The 24,094-nt window shown below is 39.0% G+C and overlaps 1 long non-coding RNA gene across 6 annotated transcripts in view; it reads left to right on the top strand.

Annotated features, from left to right (window-relative positions):
- Positions 1 to 24,094, top strand: part of LOC102151731 — an 86,557-nt gene that overhangs the window by 31,759 nt on the left and 30,704 nt on the right. The gene's annotated exons all lie outside the window — the stretch shown is intronic.

The following is a 24,094-nucleotide window of genomic DNA, read 5'->3' as shown; positions in this document are numbered from 1 at the left end:
TCGACCCTTACATTATATCTCATTTGAAGCCTTTCTCTTTATCTCTCAGACTTTGTTTCAGTACCCAAATTTAAATGACTTTCATCATGTTCCATGTTCACTGATATCTGCGGGATTAGGTCATTTCATCAAAGTAACAGCCTCAGACACGTTCCTACCACACAGCTCCCCTTCTATTTTTATCATGGCACAAGCAATTCACTTGTTAGCCTCCATAATTCTCATATGAGCTGAAGGATAAAAATAATACATCGAGGGGACATTAATGTGAAAAATTCTCTCCTTTCATAAGGGATAAAATTTCATGGTCCATTTGCTCTTTTGATTTTTCTTGCCACTTCCTAATTTCAGGGTCATTGTTACTTGTAAAAAAAAAATACCTGAGTCCTCAAACTGTATTTACCATGCAGCCTGTAAGTGTATTTATTTTTCTGCCTTACATATTTTCTTTGTTTTTTTTTTTACTTATTTATCTATTTTGAAGTTGCTTTATCATTTTACAGTATTGAGTTTTGATTCATTGCGTACATTTTGGTATATGAAAGCAAGTTATAAAGGAATGTCATAACATAGTACAAAAAGTGATGACAACGAGAACAATTATATCAAGTCCTGAAATGATCAAATCAAAGAAAAAGTGAATACTGGTGTAATAGTAAGCATTATAACTAAGACCTTAAAATAAGATTATTCTTATTGTAGTTCATGTATAAAAATCAATTTTAAAAGATAAATATAAGTTCTGATGTTTAAGGCAAGGTAGAAGGCAAGGAATCTAAGGAGGACAGTGAATGCAATTATTGTAGTAACAAATGACATACTGAATTGAGGGAGCCATCAATTATCTTGTCCCTTTAAATTTCCACTACAGTATTAGGGATTCTTGGTAAAATGTATTCTTGGAGAGATAGGATATTCTATTTAAAGTCAGAAAATTCTACTCCATGAACAAAGACATCCCATTCCCCCAAAATAATTTCCAGTTGTATTTCAGAAACTTAGAAATATTATCCTGTTTTGAAAATATTTCTATTCTATCTTGGCTATATAGATACTATTTGGACACATATGGACTGGCTGTAAGTATAATGCTCTTGAAGGACTCTGTAATCAGAGATTTTTCCTTATCTTCCTGACCAGAGTCTTAAAGTGGCATTTTTCTAACATATAAAGACACTCTGTCAACTTTATTACTTTCATCATCAATATCAAAAGTATCTGCTGAGTGGCTATTAACTTTTTATCATCATACAAATCCTGTATTTAACGAAAAATACATTGTAAAACAGCCTGGTAGGCTTTATTTTTTTTAATATTTTATTTATTTATTAGAGACAGAGAGAGACAGAGGCAGAGACACAGGCAGAGGGAGAAGCAGGCTCCATGCAGGGAGCCCCGCACGGGACTCGATTCCTGGTCTCCAGGATCACACCCTGGGCTGAAGGCGGTGCTAAACCGCTGAGCTACCAGGGCTGCCGGATAGGTTTTTTTTATAATCATATTATTTCGTGTGCGTGTGTGAAAATAGATGTAAAGAGCCTAAACAAAATAATAACAAAATAATATCAAGCAAAAATCAGCAGCATATAAAAAAGCTATTACATCATAGATTTAAATGAATTGATCTAGCGAATGCCAAGAGGGGTTTCACATTAGAGAAATTATAAATGTAATTTACCACAGTAATGAATTACAGTAGAAAGACCACATACCAATCCAATGAGAGCAGAAAAATCACTTTGTAAAATACAAAAGCTATTCAGGTTAAAAATACCTTAGTGATTTAGGAATAGAAGAAAAGATTCTCAACTTAATAAGTATTATCTACAAATACCTAGGGAAAATTTCATTCTTAATGGAAAAATATTGGAAGTACTCCCTTTAAAATTAAGACCAAACAAGGATGCTCACTGTCACCACATACACTCAACATTTATTGAAGCCCAATCAGTTCCATAAGACAAGAAAAAAATATTAAGGTATAAAGATTAGAAAGGGAGTAATAAAACACTCATTTTTTAAGATTAATGATTTATATTATTTATTAGAATAATCAAAAGAATAAAGTAAAATGGAACTATGTAAGACCAAGATACAAACATTAATTGCATTTTTTTAAGTACCAGCTAAACTTTGTTATTTTAAAAACTACATAACATTTAAAATAGCAATGAAAACATAAAAAGATCCTTGGCAATTTAACAAAAATTATGCATAACTTGTTTGAAGAAATTATAAAACTTTATGGAAAGACATTAAAAGAAGACTTAAATTGGGAATTTATCAGGTATACAAGTAGAAATTTCCAATATCAGGAGATTTTAATTCTTCCTAACCTGATTTATGGATTCAGTGCATTCCAGTGTAAACAAAAAACAGAAACAAAAACAATTCCAATAGGATTTTTAGAGACACTTAAAAGGTTGGTTCTAAAATGTATATCAAAGAACATAAAGCCAAGAATAGACAATAAGGCAGGGGGATTTGCCTCACCCCATATCAATACTTACTATAAAGCTTTACTAATTATGAGAGTGTGATGTTGGTGTAGCTTCTGTTACAGACAGAAGAAAAAGCCTAGAAAAGACACACACACACACACACACACACACACACACACACACACCAAGACTTGCTATACTATACTAATATTATTTGATAATGTTGCTAAGTCAGTTATCTATGTGGAAAAGAATAAAATTATGTCCCTACCTCATGCCATGTACAAGATTATGTATATCCAAGATTCCAGATGGATTAAAGGCTTATATGTAAAAGGCAAAACTTTAAAGTATTTCATAGAAAATATAGGAGAATATCTGTCTGACTTTGAAATAAGGGAAAAACTTCTTAAACCAAAAAGCACTAACATCAAAGAAAAGATTGATGTTTGCCTACATTAAAATTAAGAAGTTTAGGGTGCCTGGGTGGCTCAGTTGGTTAAGTGTCAGACTTATGATTTCAGCTCAGGCTATAATTTCATGAGTCATGAGATGGAGCCCTGCTTCTGGCTCTGCACTCAGCACAGAGTCTGCCTAAGATCCTCCCTCTCCCCCTACCCTTCCCCACCCCACATTCACACACACACACACACACACACACACACACTCTCTCTCTCTCTCAAATAAATAAATCTTTTTGAAAAATTAAATTAAGAATATCTTTCAAATAGTATGATAAAAATGTGAAAAGGCTAAACAACAAGTGAGAAAATATTTGTAATGAATAGAACCAATATATAAAAAGATCTATACATTTTTTAAAAAGGAAAATGAAAAACAATTAAATAGAAAAATAGGTAAATGACAGATACTTCCCAGAAGAAGCCTGAACGGCCAGCAAACATTTCAGGAGGTGCTCAACCTCATTAGTAACCCAGAAAAATGCAAACTAAGACCATGAAGAAAGTGCTGTTTTTCATCTACTAAATTTGCAAAAAGTAAGAAGTCTGAAATGCCAAATGTAAGCAGGAATATGGATAAACATATATTTTGTAGATTGCTGGTGGGAATGTGAATTAGTCAAGACTCTTTGCAAAACCATTTGGGATTATCTTGCAAAAGTAAATGTTTACATTGGCCTACAGTCCAGCTATTGAACTCATAGCTATGAGCCACTGGAGAAACTTGTATGTGTGCATCATAACAGAAATAAGAGTGATCATGGCAGCACTGCCTCTAAAAGAACAAACTGGAAACATCATAAATGCCTCTCTACAGGAGAATAGAATTAGGTCATATTCACACAATGGAATATTATGCAAACAGATGGATAGCTCTTAAAGACATAATAGTGCATGAAAAAACAAGTTCTAGAAGGCTATATATTATAAATTCATTTCTATAAAACAAAAAACCCACACACCAAACTAAACAACATATAGTTTAGAGGGATGTATTTATGATTATATGGGAAAACTTCCTTATACAAAGCAAGAGAATGATAAACACAAAATTCAAGCCAGTGTGTATCTCCATAAGATAGACAATGGGCTGAGATAGTAGAGAAGAGTATTGATAGGAGCAGTGATTCTGGAAAAATTCTGATCTTTGGTGAGGTGGAAAATTTAGATGAGTTTATTTTATTACCATGTTTCCATGTGCCAAATATTACAATCCTAAAATTTAGAGGTCACACATTATAGCAAGGAAAAAAGACATAGAGAATTGTAACATTCAGATACCCTTGATGAAATTGTTTAAAAACGAAGAAAGACATTATTTTGCAATAAAAAGATATGAACAGACTAGAAGAGCCTTAAATGTAATTACCAAAAGAAAAAAGCCAATCTGAAAAGGCTACACACTGTATGAATCCAAGTATTTGACATTCCAGAAAAGGCAAAACCATGGGGACAGTAAAAAGTTCAGTGGTTGCCAGGGTCTAGAGGGGAGAGAAGAAAGAACAGGGCAGGGAAAAGAGGATTTTCAGGGTAGGGGAACTATTCTGTAATGATATAGAGTTATACTATATAAAATGTACATATAGTGGGACTATATTATATATAAAATATATGTGTATTTGAAACTATATATGTATTTGAAACGATAATGGCAGATACATGTCATTATACATTTGTCTAAACCCATAGAATGTACGACACTAAGAGTGAACCCTAATGCAAACCATGGATCTGGGTGATATGGTGTGTCTGTACACGTTCATCAGCTGTAACAAATGTACCACCCAGGAGAGGCTGATAATGGGGAGGCTTGTGGGTCTGTTAGGGCAGAGAGTATATGGGAACCCTCTATACTTTCCACTCAATTTTGCTGGGAACCTCAAAATCCTCTGAACCATAAAGTTTATCAAAAAGGAAAAAAAAATATTTCTGAAGTAAAAAAAAAAAAAAAAAAAGAGAGAGAGAGAGAGATAATACTGAGTTGTTCTTAGACATCTCAGCAGAATTCACTATCAGAGGCAGTGCAGCAATTGCCACACAGTCGTTTGAGAAAGAAAAGTTTGGCCCAGTCCTATTGCCACTCAAGTTCAAAGACAAGAGGAATTCTCAAATATGAAAGAAGTCTAGAAACAGCACTCACGAGTAGGAAAAAAAATCTACTGGATGCCCAAATCTAGCCAACTAGAGATGGAGTAAAGACATCAGGTTTTGGGGGAACGGGTGCCTGGCTGGCTCAGTCAGAAGAGCATGCAACTCTTGATCTCAGGATTGTGAGCTCGAGCCCCACATGGGGTGTAGAGATTACCTAAGTAACTACAACTTAAAAAAAAAAATTCAGATATCTGGAAATCATTGTAAAGAGCACTGAATCCATTTAACATGGAACAAAGAATAACAAGTGGGAACACCATGGTCACTGAACAGGAAGCTACTGTTATAAACTCTGACCAATCTCCCCACCACCCCCAACAACCAACTGAAACTGAAAACACAACAAATGGCAGGTGTGGTTGGGGGCGGTGTGCAGCACCAATGTTCCTGCTATTTCGTAGCAGGGCATTGTCAGCAATGAACTACGCACACTGCGCCCCACCCCCACCCCTAACATCTCAGTGGTCTTCCTGATGCAAGTTCTTCCTGATTTTTAAAAAATCAATATGGTGAAGAAAGATTTTTATACAAATTAACAATTCTTTCCACATTACTTCATGTTCTTTTTATTCTGTTGAATCAAGGAAAATGAATCACTTCTCATTTTCAAAATTCCTGGTATAGCCTTATCTCATTTTTATCCACCAATTTCTTTCCTTTTTTATACATCATCTGTGATTTCTTTGGTCTATGTAGATTGTTCACCCAGTAACGCTGGTTATTTGTGGTGTTAGTATTTGAAGTGATGTATTGCTTTCTTTTGTATACCTTTCTGTATTGTTTGAATTATTTACGGTATAGGTTTCATTTTTTAATATGACACTGAAGTAATTGCTTGATTATAATTTGTTTTTGCTAAATGGAACAGTAAGACATTTGAGGATTTTTCACTACAGTAGAATAGTGTGGTAATGTGTAAAATTGCAATATCCTTGAAAGAAAAAAAAACATATCTACATTACATTTATATCCCTCATAACACCATGCACAGAGCAAATGCTCAATAAATGTTTCTTGAATATGATGTTATATTTTTTCCTTTAGATTTAGGAATAGGCAGAGAGAAAACACTCTAAGAAATCGTGATGTAAACATTCTTCTGAGGAGATTCCCTTTAAATTTCATCTGCTGTGCCTCCTCAGAGCACAGCTTCAATTTGTCAGCAGGTAAACCCTGGATAATCATCTTTTGGATCTCCATGCAACCAATTATTTTACTTATTTGTTCATTAGTTGATTCAACTCATATTCTTTGAGAACCTACTCTGTATAAGTACCTTCCTGTGTTATGCATGTAACAATGAGTAAAAGAATGGCTTTATCCTCAAAGAGCTTACATCTTAGTAAGAGAAGATGGACAAGAAGTAAATAGACAAATATAGAACTTCTCCTAGGGTGCTAATGCTATGGAAAAATAGTATAGGTAACAGGAGAAAATGACAGGGTAGGGGACAGAGGGTGGTCCTAGAAGGCCTGTCTGATAAGGTGACATTTGACCAGAGACATGAGTCACCTAGGGGAGTAAGGCATGCAGATGTCTTGGTGAGGATCCTTCCACACAAAGGTTGGTCAAGAGCAGAATACAAGGCTTGATCACAGGCCTGAGCAACAGAATGGTTTTAGATGTGTTTGGTTTGAGATGCCCTTTGGCCATCCAAACCTAAGGAGTGAGTAAACAATAGGGTGGATGAGGCTGGAAGCCAAAGTACATGTTGAGTTCTATGGGACTGGAGGTCAAAGCACATGTGTAATTACATTAAAAATATGTACAAAGTCAAATAGTCACCTAAATGCAACAGAGATTAAAATAATAGTGAATGTTGCTCCCTAACAAATCACCCACTGATTCTGAAATGCATTGCAAGCTGCCAGAGCAGTTTTCTTTCTAAGAAATAGACTCTTTCAATTTGTGTTTACAAGAAGAAAAGCTTCTTGTTCAGGGCTGCGGTGTGGCTGTTTTTCTGCCCATCATCTGAAACAACAAAGCAGGGGCTTGTCAGTGAGACTCTACTGAATGGAGGTAAGATCCTTTGCCTCATTGAATGCTGGGCCTTGATGATCTGGCTTTGCACAGTGCCCGGTGCCCTCACTTGTTTCCAGGCACAAAGGCTGTTCAGGTTGAAGAGCCACTGCATCACGGGAGCCGGTGCTTTGACGAGCAGGTTTGCTCCCGCAGTGGGCTTTCAATGGAGCCCGCAGACCAATGAGGAAATTCCGCCAATTAGCGAATGATGGTGGGCTGCAGGGCAAGTCATGCCAGGATTCAGGAGCAGCTTCACCTACAGACCTCAGCAGTCTATTCTCTCTTCCCTTTGCCTCAGAATCCTCACATGCCAGTGTTTCATGTTGACCTTAGCTTCCAGCAGCTCTCCCACAGCCCCAGCAAGGCCTCCCCACTTCTCTCTGTCCCTCAGTTTAGCTCACACTGAGATTGGAGATCAATGAATTTCAGTTAGACTCCACATTGTGAAACCTGGTTCAGATCTTCTTCTTCTTCTTCTTCTTCTTCTTCTTCTTCTTCTTCTTCTTCTTCTTCTTCTTCTTCTTCTTCTTCTTCTTCTTCTTCTTCTTCTTCTTCTTTTTAAGATTTTATTTATTTACTTGAGAGACAGAGATGAGAGATAGCATAAGGGATGGAGAGAGAGAGAATCAGACTCTCCACTGAGCCAGGAGCCTAATGCAGGGCTCAATCCCAGGACCCCAGGATCATGATCTGAACAGAAGGCAGATGCTGAACCGAATAAGCCACCCAGGCACCCCCCAAATCTGCTTCTAACAGCCACCCAAACTTGCAATCTCATGGACACACTGAGCAACATGGCACACTGAATTCAGAATGTGGGATATCTTAACTTTTTCTATTTAGAAAATAAGCATCATTTGCATATGCCTCATAAAGACCCAGGAATATATGTCTTACAGAATTGTCATCGCAAGGATGTGTAAGCATAGGAGATAAATGATAAGGAGATATTACACACTTGGAATTGAGGAGCTATACCTTTTGTCCCACATGCAGAATTTATAAGTAAAACCCAAATATAAACTGAGGTATGAAAATCTCAAACTCAGTCCTCCCCATTCCATGGTCAGTGGCAGTCCCAAATCTTCCCCCATGATTTCGTGAAATCTTCAATTCCTCTGGGTCCCCTCTGGCTCATATACCTGCACCCTCTGGTGTTGTCTCCCCCACCCCTGCCCCCAACCATATCCACTATAAAAAAGACTCATTCCCACAATGCATCTGGTGGGTTTGGTAGCTTTCCTAGAGAGTTCAAAGGAAATGAGGGAGGTGCACTACACACTTTTGGCCATCTTACCAGCTTTCTCTCTCCTCTCTTTCCCTTTTTCACCTTGAGGCCAAACTCAGTCTTCACTGTGTTCACAGCAAGGCTGGGTGCTAACAGAAAGTGTGGCCTCTCTGGACTGTCAGTACCTCCATTAGCCCAACATACAATATGTTTACCTTGCACTTTCTTTGAGTCACAGTGAATTTTCATATATTCAAGGTTCACTGAGATTTTGTGCTCATGGGTATTGCAATTGTCACATGCAAATAGGGCCCAAGGGAGCATAGACACACATATTACACAAATACATGTTTTCTTATCTTCCTGGACTCAACTTACAAAACACAGGTTCAAAGACAGTAAGTTATAAAGAGTTGCAAGATAGCATTAGCAGCACACCAACTAAGTATATCAGGTGTCCTGTGTGATTCCACAAACTTCAGGCCCATGAAGCAGACCCTGGGAGGGGATCTTCCAGTCCAAGCTAACCTTTCAAATTTCTGTAGCCCTGGATGGTATCTAACAGAACCCTATGGGATACCAAACCAAGAATACTCAACCAAGCCTCTCCCAAATATCAGACCCACAGGGACTGTGAGAGATGATAAATATTTATTATGCAGGAATAAAATAATTGACAAAAAAGTCTCAGTAAAATGCAGACTCAATTGATTCTAATTTGGAGTCAGGCCTTAGCCCAGAAGTATGCATTTTTAACCATAATCCCAACCATCAGGGAAGAGCAAATCAAAACCACAGTGAGATACCACTTTGTACCTACTAGGCTGGTGATTTTGAAAAAGATGCTAATAACAAGTGTTAGCAAGAATGTGGAAGATTTAGATTCTTCACATACCGCTGCTGGAATTCAAAATGGTGCAGCCACTTTGGAAATAGTCTGGAAGTTCATCAATGGGTTACATGTAGCATTACCAGAGGAGCCAGTGACTCCATTCCTAGATAGGTACCCAACAGAATTGAAAATAATGTCTGCAAAAAATCTTGTACACAAATGTTCATGGCAGCCTTATTATTCATGGAAAGCCCCAAAGTGAAAACAACCCAAATGTCTAACGACTGATGAATGGATTAAAAATTTGAGAGATCTAAACAATGGCATCTTATTTGGCAATTGGAAGAAATGCAGGGGTGCCTGGCTCAGTTGGTAGAGCATATGACTCTTGATATCAGAGTTGTGAGTTCGAGGCCCACCCTGAGGGTAGAGGAAAGAAAGGGAGGAAGGGAGGAAGGAAGGAAGGAAGGAAGGAAGGAAGGAAGGAAGGAAGGAAGGAAGGAAGAAAGGAAGAAAGAAAGAAAGAAAGAAAGAAAGAAAGAAAGAAAGAAAGAAAGAAAGAAAAAGAAAGAAAGGCAGGCATTACTAATCCATGCTGCAACATAGATCAACCTTGAAAACACTGTGCTGAAAGAACTCAGTCACAAAAGACTACATATTTTATGACTCCAGTTACATAAAATGTCCCAAATAAGCAAAATCATACAGATGGAAAGATTAGTGGTAGTTGTTGCTTGGAGCTGAGGAGGTTAGAGAGTGATCCTAATGGGTAGGGGCTTTTAGGAATGATGAAAATGTTGTAAATTGATCATATGATGGCCACACCACTCTGAAGATGCTAAGAATTACTGAGTTGTGCTCTTTAAAGAGGTAAAACGTACGATACATGGATGGCCTCTCCATAAGGCTGTTATATAAAATAATAACCCCCAGATAATTCTAACGCCATCCATCCAATTATTACCCTTGAGAAAGGCCACTTTTAAAAGTGAGATCCGTTTAAACTAAAAAAGCTCACCTGTAATAGTCCTGGTTATGTTTTTCATGTTTACTGCTCACACCTTGCTGAAGAGAGATGACAACACAAGACAAGTGAGGAAAAACTGGGGATGAGACAGTTCTTTAACTTCAGGACAAAATGACTTTTAAAACATCCAGCCTTCTTGGCAGGGAAGAAAAATGAGGAAAGGAGCAGTAAGGATTGAAATGAACTCTTGAGAAGAGAACATGTGTGTCAGAACCAGAAAAGCATTAATAGTCCCTCTTCAGGGGCTGTAGAGAGGAACTTTCATTTCTCCATGAAGTGGCTTCTTGGCTTGTTTTAAGAGGCCCCGGCTGGGCCCTGCCACCAGGAGTGGCATTCATCTTGCTTTCTCTCTGAGGTTAGTGAGAGTCGCTTCTCGTAGCTGGGACAGGATGACAAAAGCCAGGATGTACCTTATAATTTCTGCAAGAGCTGTTTTCTGATATCGTGCCTCTGATGCCTCGCATTTCACCTTGTCTGCGCAGAGCTTGCAGACACAGTAATTATTTAATTGCTCCTGTTCTATTTGTCACGTGCAGAATTTGAGCCCTTTGGGAGTCGAAGTCAAACCTGCGGTGAGAGAAAAGCACGAGGCTCTCTCTTGCTCTGAAGAACTTCCGTCTTCATGTATACATCATCCTCCCTTTCTCTTACAAAACGGGAAGGATCAAACTATTGCTCTGTTTCCACTCTGTCTTCCTTAACCATAAGACCTGAACTGGTTTAAAAAAAAAAAAAGTATAGTCTTTAGGGGCACCTGGGTGGCCCAGTCAGTTAAGAGTCTGCCCTTGGCTCAGGTCATGATCCTGGGGTCTTGGGACTGAGACCTGCATCAGGCTCCCTGCTCAGTGGGGAGCCTGCTCCTTCCTCTCTCTCTGCTGCTCCCCCTGTTTGTGCTCTCTCTCTTTCTCTCAAATAAATAAATAAAATCTTCAAAAAAAAGTATAGTATTTTAAACAAAATTGACTTCTAAAACAAAAAATTGAATTCTACACAATGTATACAGACACTTGAATATGTGTGTATATGTACATATATATTTCTCATATAACTCATAAATTTGGACTGGAATAATTTGTTGGAACTTCAAAGATTTCTTTTTAAGCATCTAAGGGCACCCTAACCGGCAACTAGGGAGGGACCGTGCATAATTGACATAGCACTGAGCTGGACGGTGGCATATTGCCTGAAACATGGCTTAGGTTCAGTAAATGCTGGAGTTTATAGAATTACCTTGGAAGCTTCCCTGTTTCCCCTTTGGCACCTCTCTCTTTGCTTCTATCTGACCCAAGTCACTATTCTCCAGGTGACTTTGAGTGTTACTTTGTGTGGCCTTGTCTGTAACATAACCCCCTCCATGGCAAGATGCTTTATAACAGAGCCTCACTACATTTCATTGAGTGTCACGTGCCATGAGTTGCAAGGTAGGAAGATCATTTTTTTAGGAATGGCTAGAATTTACTGATTTTTCAAACTGTCTCGCTGGATGAGGGGGCATATCCATCCCCAGAGAGTTCAGTTAGGTCAGTTCCATTTAGCTATGGTGCCATTAATTTGAGGAAAATTCTTGGGTCCTTTGCAGTTGTGCTCCAGGAAGCTGGCGCTGGAGCCCATGTGAGAATCTAGTGGACAGAGAAGCCACAGACAGTAAAGAGCCCTAAGAGTCAGGATGAGAATCCCAAGAACATGTTCTGTTAGTTGGTAGGGTCTGCTGATTGAATCAAGAACAATGCAGGGGGCTGTGGGGGTCCAGGTGGCCCAATATTATGGACCCCCAATTAATCTATGAACATTAGGCTCCTATAAGCCTGCAGGAGAAACTTTATGCTTTTGTACCTTTGTACCTTTTGTACCTCTTGTACCTTTTGTTCCCCATGGGGAGGGGTTCCACAGATGGGTTTGTTCTAGTTGAGAAATACACAAACACAATGGAGAGCAAAGGACATTATGGTTAAGGGCTGAGACTGGATCTGTCAGCTGCCACCTTATCTCTCTGAGTCAGTTGATAAATGTGACCCTCTTAAGTCCTGTTCAGTTGGGAGAGGCCCTGTGAGTGCCTGATTTCCTTGGGGGGGTGGCTAAATCTCTAGCAATGGGAAAAAAAATCACCACCACTTCTTTAGTAGGATAATCATGTGAATTGCATTGGAATGTTTTCCTCTCTCTCTGTTTTAATTCAGGAAAACACACTGCAATTTTGCACTTAATTCTAGAGATATTCCATTTGAATGAGCAGGAAGAAGTCAACAGAGTTCATAATGGACAAAGATCTCTTCGATTTTAAAAGCACATCAAAGCAAGCGAAAACAGCAATAGAGCATGTTTTTATCACTGTAAGAGCACAGGTTCTGAGGGGGTAAAAAGATCATCTGGTCTTTGCTTGGATTTCTACATCATGCTTTGTACTGTGTGAGGCTGGCTTCAATGTGTCCTTGTTTATCTTCTCAGGAGCCCTTGATCTCTAGCCTTTCATGGAGAGACATTGGAAGAATTTACCCAATCCTGACTGAGGGAGCAAATAGAGCTGGATCATTTAAGACACAAACTGAGCCTAGAGGGTCCAAATTGCTTGACCAAACCAAGTGGTTAGCCTGATGATGATGGTAATACTAACTTCATTACCAATTTCATTCCTTCTTTGGAGTGCTTTGTAAAGAACTGGGCTTTGAGGTCAGTCAGTTGGGTTTAAATCCCCATTTTGCCCCTTCCGAACTGTGGGACCACTGTCTGCTTACCTAACTTTTCTGGGATTCGATGGCCTCTCCTACAAAAAAGCTATACTAATATTGTGGCAATGAATCCCATGATATAAACTATAAGCTGGTATCATGGACTGAATTATGTCTCCCTAAAAGCCATTTGTTGATGTCACAACCCTCCTACTCCAGAATGTAATCATTTTGGGAGATAAGGTCTTCAAAGGGGTGACTAAGTTAGGCAGCTCTGCTAGTATGATGGAATGTCCTTATAAGAAGAAAAAGAGACACCAAGGATGTGCACACATACAAAAGGCCAAGTGAGGACACGGCGACAAGGCAACTAACTCTAAGCCAGGGAGAGAGGCCTCTGGAGAAATCAAACTGCCAACAGCTTCATCTTGGACAGCTAGCCTCCAGAATGGTGAGAAGATAAATCTCTGCTATTTAAGCCACCCTGCCTGGTCTACTTTATGACAACAGCCCTAGCAAATTAATACAACTTGCTAGAGCAACTGTGCCACTATCCCTTCTAAATAAACAGTAGCAATTATTACCATTCACCAAATATTGATTGAACACCGTGGTTGGGCAGGGGGAAGGGAATGATAAATACAGCCGCAGACTCTTTATCTAAAGAAGCTCCTCATCTGTAGGGAGAGAAATATAGTAGCAATTAATACATTATGGTATGATTAATACCATAATGGAAGAATGTTCTTCTCTTGTTCTACGATTTTCCTCCTTTACTACACAATTTTACTCATATCCTGGATTTTTTACCAGAACATCCTACTGATTCTAATTTTCTCTTTTCTTGTCTATTCTTCTGTTCCACTCTACCTATGCCAGTACTCATTTCCTTACTTTCGCTATTCAGATCTTGTTGTTGTCATTGTTGTAATAATTTTTATTTTTTTATTTCTTTAAAGATTTTATTTATTTATTCACGAGAGACACAGAGAGAGGCAGAGACATAGGCAGAGGGAGAAGCAGGTGACCCACAGGGAGCCCAAGGCAGGACTTGATCCCAGGACCCTGGGATCATGCCCTGAGCCAAAGGCAGATACTCAAACACTGAACCACCCAGGTGCCCCCGTTGTTGTAATTTTTAGACTTATCACTAATTCTGTTACTCATTTCTTAGAGTCATCTGGCCAGATAATTCTAATTGTTCTGATTAGCAATGAGCCTCTGTATGGATCCAGCTAAGCCATGGCTTTCCTGGCCCTTCAATTGCATCAGGTTTCCATGACAACACAAGTTTGCATCGCCGGTTTGGTTTTTAACTTCCATAGCTCTGAACACCAAGGTGTGTTCCCTCTCACTTTCTCCACTGCTCTGCTCCAATGCCATATTTTGCTGTGGGTTGCTCTGTAATTTTCTCTGTGCGGTTCTAAACGAAAGGTGTTTTGAATATGCAGGTGACATTCTTTTTAAACATTAAATTAATTTGACCCAGTGTAGGTCATTTAGAAGCTTGACAACGGCAGATAGGTGTGCAGGAATCCGTGGACTGAAATTACCCACTCTCCTGCTTTTGCACCCTCACATGGTCACATTCACATCCGAGGATAATTGATGGGTGTGTCACAACGTTCATTAAAATTATGGCCCATCTTGTCACTTGGGAAGGGTCTGTCACATATTCGGGGACAAGCCTCTATTTTTGGCCCCGTGTGCCTTTTCTATAAAAGAATTACTGTGCAATGAGAAGCCCAGAATGTTTCTCTCAGCTCAGAAACATTTTTTCCCACCTCGCTCTCTTTCTAAACTGCAGTATCAACTTTTAATTATCTCTCATTCTAGAATGCCGGGAATAATCTTAGTTCAGTGGTTTCCCCCACGAATTCTGTAGCATTTTTCCTCTTTGGAGTTTTTGTGTATACTCTGTAGAACTAGTGCCTGAAGGTATGGTGGAAATTAAAAAAATCAAAAGAGCAACTATCAATTTTGGAGGTGAGTAAAAGAACATAAGAGATTTAAAAGAATAGCCAAGGCCTTGAAGCACGTGCACATTGTCAAGAAATTGCGAGAGATCCTACTGGATTCCTTAGAGTAGTGGCACAGATAGGGGTGCGCAAAGCTAGACAGTAGAGGGGGGCTGAAGAAGTAAATCAAGGTTGACAAGAACAGGGGCCTGTCAGTGGTAAGTTCTCTTAGGCACAACTTCTGCGCTCCATGGCTTTTTGTCTTGATTGAGGAATTAATGCTGTCTAGCCCATGGTATTGATCACATGTGACCCTCCCCTCTCTTTTGTCCTTATTCCAAGTGTACCATATTTCTCCAGCTCTCCCTCCCTCTCTCTCTTCGCTCTCTCCCTCTCTCTCTTTCCCACCATGCTGCTCAAGCCCCACATCCCCCACCACTGTATTCCTCCCATGGCGTCTTAGCTCTCCCTGAGAGAGAGAGCCTTAGCTCTCTCTGCTGTTCCTCTATAATACCATTAAAGGAGATAATGCTTAAAGCACTTAAAATGGTACCTGGTACATAGTAAGTGCTCATAAAAGGTTGGTTACTATTATTTATCCCTCCAGCCTAACATTCAAAAACATTTCTTTTATGATATTATCCACATAATTGTGAATCTTGGAGATTCCCTACTCCATACCAAACTCTTTGGCTAGGTGTCTAAGGCTCACTCTTAATTGGCCTCACTATAAATTATAAAAGTTTGGAGTGCCTGGGTGGCTCAGTGGGTTAGGTGCCTGACTTCAGCTCAGGTCATTGGTCACAGGGTCCTGAGATTGAGCCCCACTGGGCTCCCTGCTCAGGAGGGAGTCTGCTTCTCCCTCTCCCTCTTCCCCTTCACTTGCTTGTGCTCCCTCACACACACACACACACACTCTCAAATAAATAAATAAAATCTTTAACAAAAATTTAGAGGTTTTCTCTCAGTGTTGTAGCCTCTGACCCCATTAGGTTAATGTGTATTTCTGCTTAGGTACTCCTCATCCCTTCCCTGGCACCAGTTCTGTAATCCTAGCTAACCTGTATGTGTCATCCGTGTCATTCCTCACACCTGCACTATGCAGTTGGTATAATCAGCCCCAATTTACAGATTAAGAAACTTAAAGTTAGAGATGTTAGGTAATTTGTTTTAAATGACACAGCCAAGGGGCACCTGGGTGGCTCAGTTGGTTAAGCATTTCTTGGTGTCAGCTCAGGTCTTGATCTCAGGGTTATGAGTTCAGACTCTGTGTTGGGCTTCACTCTGGGCATGGAGCCTAGTTTAAAAAAAATGACATGGCCAAGACATGGCTCAGCCAGCACTTGGACCCAGATTGATGCAACCTTAAAGCCCATGATGTTCTGTCGAAGGACTCCATTCTCTTCTCCTCCTCATACCACTAACTGAAACACCCTTACTTTAACCTATATCCTCTTTGGACCTCCCCAACTTTTCTGGACTAGTTTCAGAGGCATCAGTCTTTCTCTCTGTTAACCCTCCAAGGCCAAGAAGTTAGGCTGTCTTAAATTTTTTCTCTGTTGGCCATTTGTTGTCCTTATCATCACCCTGTCCATCTCTATGGTGGAGGCTGGTACAGCGGTCTTTTAATCATCACAGCTGTCTGGATTAGCTCTTTGGGTAGAGAAGTCTATAAGAGGCACACAAACAAATGATTAGTACTGGAAGCACCTGGCTTTCAGCTGTATCATTTTTTCTGAATACTTGGCAAGGAGGTTCCTGCTACACTGGGTGGCTAAATCTAAGGAGAGAAATGCTACAGCACTGAATTAAACCTTTGCCCCTCGCAGTCTCACAAGAATCACCTATCCTGGCTCAGTATGAGGCACATGGCCAGATTGCTCGAAGGATAGAGCAAGTGACCCAAGAAACTGGAGAAAACTTCTATGGGATGCTGCTTTATGCTCCCACAACTGTTCCTTATGCTCCTTCTATAAGGCTCCTGTTTGAGAGTGAAAGGCCAGATCTAGGGCACAGAAATACCACTCTTGTGCTGATCTCAGTTCTTTCTAAAGCCTCAGTTCCATCCTCAGGTCTCCGACTTGCCCAAACGGAGCTTCTCCAGAGTCTCACCTCTGTGTTAATGTCACACTAACTAGGATGTGCCAAAAAGCATAGCCTGTGAGACAGGACTTTCTACATGAAGTTGGAAACCGCCACATCATCGGAACAAGAAAGCAAATGCAAACTTGTGGCCTGAAGGTAATGCATGCAACTGAACTTATTATAAACATTTTAGTGGCAGACAAGGCCAAGGGGCTGACCTTTGCACCCAAGTGCCACCCAAGTAGGGCTGTCTAGTTGGAGGTTCGTTGAATTTGGTCCCTCAGGATCCTACAGCAGGCTGGGAGTCTTACAGCTACAAGTTACCAGTAACAAAGCTCAATGCTCTGCTTCCATCCTTAGGGGACAGAAGGAATTCCCTCGCTGGCTTTGGCTTTCCAACCAGGGGGGTCAGGTGTGTCTTTGAAAAGAAGAGAGGGGGCCAAGAGTAAGCATTAAACTCTAGGTCACACTCCTTGCAGAGTGCAGGTTCTGACTTGTGAAGATTAACTCCACTGTCATTTTAAACGGACTCAACCAGACAGGAAAAGAGAATTAGGATGGAAGCACTTAAATAGTCAAAAAATCAGGAGCTGTTGTATGAATTTTAAAGGGACCTTGAATTGCCTCAGATCCTCAGAGTATGGCTTGGCTTTCTGCTGCTGTTGCCCCAGCCCTTCGGAAGATAAAGTGAATGCTCTGGGTAGATGGTGTGTGTTCTAGTCTCTAAAAAGTTGGGTTTTATCTTTGTATCACATGCTGCTGTGCATGAGAATAAGGAAATCCATCTTGCTGTTGTAGCTACAAATCAATGAAAAGGTTTGACTGCGCACCTCATCAAGAAAGATATTTATTATACCTGCTGCTTCTACCCTGGGTGCTTACCTAATCCTCTTGTAATTCTTTCTGTTCTTAGCTTTTAATTTTTTTCTCTCCCTTTTGTAGGCTTACACTGGATCCCTCAAGCTCTTGGAATGTTTCTTTCTGTGTTTATTTCTGAAGGGTTCGTAAGTAGTGTGTAAAGTCAAGTATTAGAATACTAATGCTACTTACTCTATTTTTACTCACACATAATTTTCTTTTGGGCTGAGCCTTTGTATTTTGTTCATTTCTTTTCTCTCCAATTCTCAGCTAAACCTGTTAATCTCTTTTGTGCGTGAAGAGATCTCCAGTGGGAGATTTAGGTTACCAACTTGAGAAGGACTAAAGCTTTTAAAGTTTCAGTACTGCCTCATGGCTGTGAGTAGTCCTAATGGATTTGCCAAAAATCCCAAGGAATTTCGTGGGTTGTATATTGTTTTTAGGACACCGACTTCAGGTGAAAATATAATTGATCATTTTAATTTGCTAGCTTCAAACTATGCAATGAAGATTTCACTGTGACCCAGTAATGATTGTAGATGGGCTGTAAAATAGTGCATCGGGTCCTTACATTGGCATCCTTATGACTTTTTAGGTCACTAGCATCATATTCTTTTCATTATTCTCCAAAACTGGTTCTTTCATTATTTATTCTTCATTAAAGAAACACAGCAAGAAGTGAAGGTATTTTTATCAACATTCAGTTTTGCCAAGGGTCATTTTTCCTCCTTCTGCACTTTTGGTTGCTCTTCACTTTAACTTTGAACACTACCCAACTGAAACGTAGGTTTTTCCAGGCTGAGAACCCATAACTCAGGGCCAGTAGTACACATCTCCTAGTCAGGAGACAACTCAGCAAGAGATGAATGGTCCAGCAGAAGGACGATTACCACTGAACAAAGGAAGAGGGGGGGAACAACGAGTCGCTATTACGGCAGCATTAGATATATTAAATGAGGCACGCTGTCCTACAAGCATAGATCTTCCCTGGCATTTTTCTTTGATGATTTATGATATGGTTACATTGAGTGTCCTTGTGGCCTCATATGCAGCCAACATTAGTTTGATTTTCTTTTTTTCGAGCTTCATTTCATTCCACAGAGCACAAAGAAAGCCAGAGAGGTTTCTGTTCAATGCACTGTACTCGATTTAGGCTAGGTCCCTTCTGGTTATAAGAGAAAAGGGAATTTGGATTGGCAGATTTTATCTGGTAGCAACAATGATAAGCAACATGACACTGTTCTCACCTTTGCTGGAATACTCCTCCTCAACCCCCAATATCATGTGATATTTTCTCTCTCATGTGCTTTTCTCCAGCTCTAAAAATCAGAGTTGAACTAGGCATTGGAATAATTTTTTACTTCTTTATGTCTTCGAAGGAGCCAGATATTTTCAAATACATCATTGTATTATTTAAATTCCAATATCCCTAAGAGATAGATACAGTCACTGAATCCATTACAGAAACTTGCACACATCACATACTTAGTAACTGGCAAGATCAGAATTCCAGCCAGAGCAGTCCGGATTAAAACTCAAAAGCCATATAATTTCCATTACATGATGCTGAATTCTTGCTGAGTTTTCTTATATAATACACATCATTACTAAGAAGAGGATAGCTTCCATGCCAATAACTCATCCTGGGCACTCTTCCTCTAAAAACTCAAACCCAAATTAGATTATATATATTTTTTTCCTCTGGCCCTTAAGTTCATTCTTTTCCCAAATGAAGGATTATAGCCAAGCATCAGGATAAAGGAGGTCATTTTAGGACAAAAAGGAAGGGACTGTGTTTATTTTAACCGATGTAGAAACATTTCATGTTCAATTACAAGTCACTTTTTAAGCCAAAGGGAAAAAAAACAGTTATTGTTTTGATGGCCCTAGAGTGACATTATGAAAGAAATCATCAAATCACTTGACTCACAAAGAAAATGGCATCCTTTCACCAGATGGATGGTAGCAGCATATAATCAGAATTCTGAGATCAGATTTTGTCCCACTTTGGAATGAAATTATGGGTCTGAGTCACGTTTGTTTTTAGTTTCTTTCTTCTTTTTACTTCAAAGATTCTTCTAGTCAGTGGCTTAACATCTAAAGTTTATGAGCTTCTTTTTCATTGAGTAAAAGAGAACATTTTAATTTGTTTATTGACTCAGTACTAACCACTCCAATTAGTGTTATATTTAATAGTATAGCTGGATTTTCTCATGACTAGGTTGGATTCTTCTCCAGAGAAGCAGACCGGAGGCAAGCATTTGAGAAGAAGTAGTTTATTTGGGAGGTGATCCCAGAAAACACCAGTAGGGAAGTGGAGAAGTGAGACAGGGAAGGAAATAAAGCCAATAAAGCCTGTGTTTATGAAGCCAGTTACTACAGTGAGCAACTGTAACTGGTGCTACTTTATAAACCATTTGTTGCCAGTCAACAATAAGTCCAGACATTTATAGACTTTAAAAAAAGATTTTATTTATTTGAGGGGGGGGGCAGGGGCAGAGGTTAGAGGGTGAGAGAGAATCTCAGGCAGATTCTGCACTGAGTGTGGAGCCCAATATGGGGTCCAATCCATGACCCTGAGGTCATGACCTGACCTGAAATCAAGAGTTAGACATCTAACCAATCAGGCCATCCAGGCTCCCCCAATGTTTATAAACTCTTACAGCAGGTTGATATTGCCATGATATACACATTAGTTTTTATTGTATTTTATGAAAACATTGGTTAGAAACGAACAAAAAACTGGTACCTCATAACTTATGGGTTGAAAAACATTGGTAGAAAGCAGATGCTGCAGAGTTAGCGCCCCAGGCGAGTGAGCTGTGGTGTTTGTGCACCCAGGGAAACCAGTCTTTCAGTGACATTCCTGTAAGCTTTAATGACTCATCTCTCCCAGTCTGCTGTGCATGTGGGCACAGTAGGCAAAGAAATGTGGGGGTTGGCTTTTGCAGGTTGAATAGGGCACCAACATCTGCTACATTTTTTTAATACCTAAAACAAGTAAGTTATTCTAGAAGTAATTGCACGGCTCCTACATGGAAGCGAAATGGACCCGCAAGGCTAGTATTTATTGGACATCCCTGACAAACATTCTTATTTTCTCCCCAACCTTGACATTTTCATACCACTTTATGAGAAGACTCACACATTATTGATATGTTTATAACATAACATCTTACTCCCTTCCCTACCACATATTTACACCTTATTTGTAGGGATTATTTAGGATTTGAAGAGCAAGCTCCCAGGGGTTTCTGCTGCCAGTAGGATGAAAGGAGGTCTTAAGAGAAGAGTCACACGACTATAGACATGGGCAAAATACAACAACAACAGCATCAACAGCAAAGACTCTGGAAAATGAAAAAAAAGGCAGGCAAATTTTGAAAAAAAAGGCCAAGTTAAGACTTGGAAAAAGGCATGGGTGAATTTTCTGGTTTTACAGACTTAGCCTGCAGGCAGGTTGTAGCTGTGACCTGGTACAGGGAACCTAAGGTGAGGCTGTTTTTAGTCTGAATATAACCAAGTCTGCTCACTAAAACCAAATAATCAACATTCAGAAAAATATTGCCATATCCAGAGGACCCCCCCCCCGCCCCCCGCCAATATCACATCCATCCTGTCTAGGATATGGCTCAAAATGATTCAACAACAAACAAGCAAACAAACCGAGGAAACGTTAATCATAAACAGTAATTTACAGACATAAACTACAAGATATATCAGATGATGAAATTGTCAGGAAAGACTTGAAGTGAGCTCTTCTAATTATGTCCACCAAGGCACAGGAAAATAGACTCGTCATAAGTGAAAAGACAAAAATTCTCACTGTAGAAATAGAACATATGAAAAGAACCAAATGGAAATACTAGAACTGAAATAATAGAGTGTCTGAGATTTTTTTTGAAATAATGGACTTCATTGGCAGAATGGAGAACTTGAACACATATAAATAGAAATTAACCAAAATTCCCAAATTTGGTGAAGGACAAAATTTACACATTCAGGAAGTTCAACAACCTATAAATATAATATATATATAAAGAAAATCATGTCTACTTACATCGTAGTAAATGGATTTTTAAAAAGGTTTTTATCAATATTAGAGTGTGCATGCTCACAAGCAGGGACAGGGATGGTCAGAGGGAGAGGGAGAAGCAGGCTCCCCATTGAGCAGGGAGCCCAACATGGAACTCCATCCTAGGACCCTGAGGTCATGACCTGAGCTGAAGGCAGCTGCTCAATCAACTGAGCCACCCAGGCGCCCAGTAAATGGATTTTAAAAGCACAAAGAGAAAATCTTGAAAACATCCAGAGTAAAAATGACACATTATATATGAAAGAACAGCAATTCTAATGAGCTCAGACTACTCATCAGAAAATATAAGGACCAGAAGACTTAGTGAATGACATCTCCAAAGTGCTGAAAGGAAACAAAACAACACAAAACATGGCAATCCAGAGCTCAATAGCCAACAAAAAATTATTTTTCAATAAGGAAAGTAAAATAAAAACACTTTCAGATTAAAGGAATCTAAGAGAATTCATTGCTGACAGAACTTCAATATAAGAAATGCTAACAGAATTTCTTTAGTCTGAAGGGAAATGATACAAGAAGAAAACATTGATCTCTGGGAAGAAATAAAGAGTATCAGATGGCAATTTCTTAGTAAACATAAAATATTTTTTCAATTTAATTTTAAAAAAATAAATAGGACTATTTAAAACAAAACGTCATAACATTATTTGTGGTTTTAAAATGTATTTAAGTATAATATGTATGACCACTGTGGCATTAAGTTTGCCATGATTAAAAAAAAAAAACTTATGTGATTTTAAGGTTTCTATGTTTTATGTAAAATAGTGCAATCTACTAACTTTCTGTAGACGTGAACATTAGGGATGTATACTATTATGGCCAGAAAAAAACACCAAAAAATGTAGAGTTACAATGACGATAAGTTAAAATGGATTTTTAAAATAATTCAAGTAATTCCATTTATTCATGCCATCAGGGTTCATCCATGTTGTTTTAATTGGCAGGCTTCCCCGCTTTCTCGTGGCTTCGTTCTTTCTTATAATCAGCTATAGGTTTCGAAAGGAAAATGCGGTGTGTGTTAAAATTTTCTAAAAATCCCAAGGCAATATCAAATGCATTGGAAACCAAAGAATATTTGTTTATTAATAATTTGGGGGATATTCTTCAATAAGTTAATTTAATTTTGTATTAGTCCATAAGCTATGATATATTTACTAAGCATGTGTGGGGTTTTCTATTGTTGTTGTTTTTTTTTTTTGTTTTGTTTTGTTTTGTGAAGTATCCCCTAGAGCCAAATTTATTCAAATACTACAGGTATTTCTTCTTTGTTACCTATACATTTTTAGTTTTACTTGAGCGGAATAGAGTTGAATAAATAGCTAATATTTTGAGCTGATAAAGTGGTCTGGAGAAAGCAGATTTCCTGTCTTTACATTCTATATTTAAAAGATTCTTAATATAAGCCTTAAGGACCTTCTTGGACATCAACATGAGCCTGATAAAGTGAGTGTCTTTATTTAGTAACTGAAGCCCCATCATTTGGGTTTGAGCAAATTACTTTTTGATCTACTATAGTTTATTTTTGGATTTCAAATTTGATATTAGATGTAAAGTTAAAACTGTATGTACAGCAAGCTAAATATTTTTCAAATATATAAAGTGGCAGCATAAGGAAGCACTGCTTTGTGATGAGTGATATCCAAATGTGGACCTTGTTACCATCTGGCAGCTGTCAAGAGCATGAGAGCAGGTGGTAGGATTTGAGATCTCAGTGACTTTGGGGATGAGTTCAAGTTCTAAAGTTAGATGATTGTTAATTTCCAAGTTCATTTGACTCCAACATGGTTTTTTTTTTTTTTTTTTTTTTTTTACCATTATGGTATGAGTATTTTCCACCCCAAACACCTTTGCTCTTCATGTCTGGTGGCCTCCATCCCAGGGACATATGATCATCTGCCCCTAGTGCTTCTGTGTTCCTGCTCTGGCCCTGTGGTAGACAGGCAAATCCAGAAGTGATTAGCAGAAGCAGCAGGAAGCCAGGGACATAAGGGGTAAGCAGTGAATAAAAGTGGCCTCTCTTACCTTTGAAATATATTGACTAAGGAAAATTAGAGCAGAAAGGTTCTAAAGGGAATGCCAGGACTTTGTACCCACATGTCAGTAATTAGTGAAATGGGAGTCATCTATCTCATGTGTACTAGCAGTGTGTCTCCTGCAAGTTTTCTTCCACACTTTGATCTTTCCACCTTTTTACCGACACTTACAGTTCTCACACTACTTCCAGTTGTCCAGCTTGATTCGTGGATAAAACTTATATCTCCCATGTCCT

Source organism: Canis lupus, chromosome 1 (genome assembly GCF_011100685.1).
Source record: "Canis lupus familiaris isolate Mischka breed German Shepherd chromosome 1, alternate assembly UU_Cfam_GSD_1.0, whole genome shotgun sequence".
Lineage (NCBI taxonomy): Eukaryota > Metazoa > Chordata > Mammalia > Carnivora > Canidae > Canis > Canis lupus.
The sequence above is the reverse complement of the archived record's forward strand: the minus strand, read 5'-3'. Positions and strand labels throughout refer to the sequence as shown.